Source organism: Notolepis coatsorum, assembly GCF_963971535.1.
Source record: "Notolepis coatsorum genome assembly, chromosome: 1".
Classification (NCBI taxonomy): domain Eukaryota; kingdom Metazoa; phylum Chordata; class Actinopteri; order Aulopiformes; family Paralepididae; genus Notolepis; species Notolepis coatsorum.
Window position 1 is genome coordinate 96,822,692 of NC_140165.1, and position 5,000 is coordinate 96,827,691.

Sequence of the window (5,000 nt, forward strand, 5' to 3'; positions counted from 1 at the left end):
AGCCTCACTCTTTGCCCAGTTCACTTTCGCAGCTGACATCTTTCCAAAATGTTCAACAATGTTGCCCAAAACTGTCACATCTTGCTGATTTTTTATGATCACAACAATATCATCAGCATATGCAGATAAAATAAAATGCGTATTAAAATCAGGTAAAAACAGGCCATTTATGTTAGAACGCACATTGTGCAACATAGGTTCAATGGAAAAAGCATACAGCATACCAGACATAGAACAACCCTGTCTTATACCCCGAGTTGCTTTAAAAGGCGCACTCAAAACACCATTAATTTTCAGCACGCTCTCAATGTCTTTATACATCACCTTAATCTTGGCAATGAATCCAGGGCTGAGGCCAAACCTTTCTAATACTTTCCATAGGTACTGGTGCTCAACCCGATCAAAGGCCTTTTCCTGGTCCAAAGAAACCAGACCCGCATCAAAACCCGCTGAACCAGAGACTTCCAAAAGATCTCGAATTAATGACACATTGTCAACAATGGACCTGCCAGGCACACAGTACGTTTGTGTCCTGTGGATGACCTGGTCCATCACCTTTTTCAGTCTGTTGGCTAGTACTTTAGACAGCAGCTTATATTCGCAACATAAAAGCGACACTGGTCTCCAGTTCTTTATTTCTTGGAGGTCTCCTTTTTTGGGCAACAGAGCCAGAACTGCTCTCCTGCAACTCTGAGGCAGCAAAGAGTCCTCAAAACTCTCATTAAAGACCTCCAACACATCCTCCTTCAGTTCATTCCAGAAAGCTCTATAGAACTCTGGTGGGAGCCCATCTATCCCAGGAGCCTTCCCCCCCTGCATGCTCTGCAGTGCCACGTCCACCTCCTCTGCTGTCAAAGGGTCCTCCAACTCCTTATTGCTCTCCTTTGAAACAATAGGTAGACCACTGCAGAAAGATTCAAATGCCAGTTCATCCTCCTCATATTCACTTTTAAACAAGTGAGCATAAAAATCAACAGCCCTCCGCCGGATATCTCTCGCTTCAGTTAGAACCTGCCCTGTATCCGAACGGAGAGCATGGATGAACCTGCTCTGTCCATTCTTTTTTTCCAGACTGAAAAAGAACTTTGATGGTGAATCCATCAGCGCAACATTCTGAAAACGTGACCGGACCAGCGCCCCCTGTGTTCTAGGGGTGGGAATCACCAGTTTCATCATGATACGATACGATATCGATTCTTTGGACAACGATACGATATTTGCCGATATCACAAAGCCTCTCACGATACAATACGATACGATTAGATTCAGGTGCCTGCGATCGATATGAGATGATATCATATGCCCATTTAACACAATCAGTAACATTTAGATCAACAAAAAAAAGGTAATGAAAATATCATTTGACATTTGTATTTTTGAGCTCTTCCAGACATTTAAAGGAAAATCAATCTATTGTTTTTAATACAAATAGACCTCCTGTTCACTGTAAAGTGCCACGTTTTTATATATTGAGCTTTAAACTTTAAGCTACATTTTTTGGAACTCAAAACTCACAACCTCCCTCTCCCAAACCGTTCCTACAACAATTTGTTGATGTTGCATGATCATGTATAGGCCTACATTTATTATGTATTATATTGTTTATGTTTAAATAACATTTAAACATCAAACTCCTCTGACCTCATCTGGTCTTTCCAAAGACGCGCGCACACACACACACACAGAAAGGGAGAATGCTATGCTGTAACATCTACACACACGGAGCTACTGCTGTTGTTCTTGGGCGGATGAGACTCGCCACAGGATTTTCAAAATAAGAGTATCGATATGAATCGATCTTATTACATCGCATCGATCCGATTCGATTGTTGATAATTACATCGATGTATCGATCTAGATCGATGTATCGTCCCACCCCTACTGTGTTCTAGTGCCCAACAAGTCTGCCAGTATAGCCTTTTTGAATTTGAGGTCTTCATTATACCCTCGATTTCCTGTGGACTCCGCAGAAGCCTGCAGCTCCACTATCTCAATCTCCAGATCTCTCATAGATTTGGTGATGTCACAAGAAACACTGAGAGCGTACTGTTGACAAAGCTGTCGAATCTCCACTTTCCCACAATCCCACCACTGTTTCAAGGATGCAAAATCCCCTTTCCTGGTTCTAAAAATCTTCCAAAAAAATACAAAAGTTTCCTTAAAATTCACATCCAAAAGCAAAGCCGTGTTAAAATGCCAGTACGCAGACTTGTGTTTAACATTTGCAATAAAAACATTGCATGATACCATTGAATGATCAGAAAAACCTACAGGTATTATCCTGCACTCCTTCACAGTACTAAAATGATGTTTAAAAAAATCTAATCTGACCATAGAAAAACGACTCTCTCTACAATGAGTCCAAGTGTATTGTCTTTGTTTATCATGGATTCCCCTCCATACATCAATTAAATCATTATTGTTCACAAGCTGCTTCATAGCTTGTTTTGAAGCAGGATGTGGTTCACTGTGATTCCTATCCATCTGATCATTCTCCGTACAATTAAAATCCCCCCCCAAAAATAAAAAATCTTCAGGCTCACACTGACCTAAAACAACTCCAATTTCACTTAAAAACTGAACCCTGGTAGATCCTACATTTGGAGCATAAACATTTACAAAAACAATATTAAAAAGCTCATATTTGGCTTTAACTACCAACAACCTACCCACAATACTCTCTTCCACAACGAACGATTTTGGCATAAAATTCCTGGAGAAAAGGACAGCCACACCTCCACTACTGTTGCTTAAGTGGCTTAAAACAACTTCCCCATCCCATTCTCTCCTCCAGTCAATTTCATTTAAAGGGTCACTGTGCGTTTCTTGAATCATCATTACATCACATCTCTTCAATTTACAGAGTTCAAACAAGCTTGCTCTCTTCCTCATATCTCTGGCTCCATTTATATTGAGTGTGGAAACCTTTATATTACTCATGATCTCTAAAAGGAGTGTACAACAGAAAAAAACACACTGGAAGTGTCCTAAACTACCTGGATTCTGGTTTCCCTTCATTGTGTGTTTTATTGTGCTTCTGTACAATTTTCTTCAACCTATAAACCTCCTGGTTAGTGTACCCCCCCTTATTCCTTGTTTTCATTTGAATTTTTGCTGAATTATAAAACATCTCCTCATCTTCAAAATAATCTCCAATTTCTACTTTCTTCATGTTCTTTGATTGTTGCAAGAATTTTTGAATCTCTTTGACTGTATACCGTTTCTTCTGTTGTGATTCAGGCACTTGTGAATCAGTGAGAAACTCATCTTCTTCACTACTTGTTTCAACATCCTCCTCACCCTCCTCCATACTGGACAAATACTCTCCTTCCTCATCCTGCTCCACCTCCTCCTGACTCCCTTTGACAACACTTTCCTCTCCTTGTCCAGCCTGAGAGCCACTATTGTCACTTCCCTCCCTTTCAACTGACTCAGGTATATCCTCCCCCCCCCCACCACTGTTGTCATCCAATGTCCTACTATTCACAGTATTCACCACATTCAACCCTTCCTCCACTATCTCACTGTCAATTGTTGTCACTTTCTCCACTGTCTGGCTGTCGTCATTAACCACCACATTTGGATTCCCCCCCTCTAGTCCACTGTCACCTGTTGACCCATTTTCAACTGTCTGGCTGTTTTCATTAACCACCACATTCGTTGTTCTCTTTCTCCGACGCGGTAATGGAAGGACCAAACCACCACTGTTCTCCCCTGTTACCCCACAGTCACCACTGGTTGAGGGGGGGGCAGCGTCCCTCACTCGTCCCTCATCTGTACCAAGGCTCTGCTCTGTACCTGCCGCCCCTGCTCCGCGGCCCTGCAACTGGACACTATCAGCTGCACTGCCGGCGGTCTGCAGAGGGATACTATCAGCTGCACTGCTGGCAGTCTGCAGCGGGACCCTGTCTCAGCTCTGCGCGTCCACACCCCTCCCACCTCCACATCTGCGCTGAGCCCAGCACTGCGCACCGAGTTCTGGGGCTGCGCTCCACCTGGGGCTGGCGGAGGTCGCCTCGCCCCTCTCCCCGCACAATTGCGCGAAAAATGCCCGTCCTCCCCGCACTTGAAACACCTCCCCGAATTGCCAGAACTAACAAAAACCACGTAATCAAACTCATCAACTTTTATTTTAAAAACCAACTCAAGCTCCTCTCCGCTGTTATTCAGAACCATTAAAACCTGTCGCCTGTGTGAGACAACATGCTTTAAAAGCGGAGATTTACATCCCGACGACATTTTTTTTATAGGTGAAATTATCTTCCCATGTCGTGATAATTGATTTATCAAAAGTTCATCACTGATGAACGGCGGAACGTTGGAAATAAAGACATTTCTGCCTGGTGTGGAGAGAGACTCCACCGCAACAAAAACCCCATCCACACTAATTCCTGATTGAACCAGTGTGTGCACCTTGTCCAATGAATCAAGGAAAATCACAATCGAACCATTCATTTTCGCAGCTGATTTAATGCTTCTGTGTCCGACAATATTTCCAACTGCCAAACTGCAGTTCTCTACTGACACATTAGGAACAGATATCTTAATGCCATTCTTTCTACTGATTTTTGAAAAATCCATATTAGCGTTTCACGTCAGCCAGCAGCACAGCCTGGCCGACTGCCAACCAAACAAAGCACTCCCACTTAACCCTATACACACCAAAACACCCAGCAAACCAACACTATACTTACAATACAATATCCCATAAACAAATTAACAAAATAGATAGATAAAGATAGAAAAAAAACTCACTATACCTCCACACCTCCAATCTCCAATCTCTCCAATCTCATACCCAGCATACTCTAATGAACATGAGAGACTAATGAACAGGAGACTCTAATGAACAGGATACTCTAATGAACAGGAGAGACTAATGAACAGGAGACTCTAATGAACAGGAGATACTCTAATGAACAGGAGACTCTAATGAACAGGAGACTCTAATGAACAGGAGATACTCTAATGAACAGGATATACTCTAATGAACAGGAGAC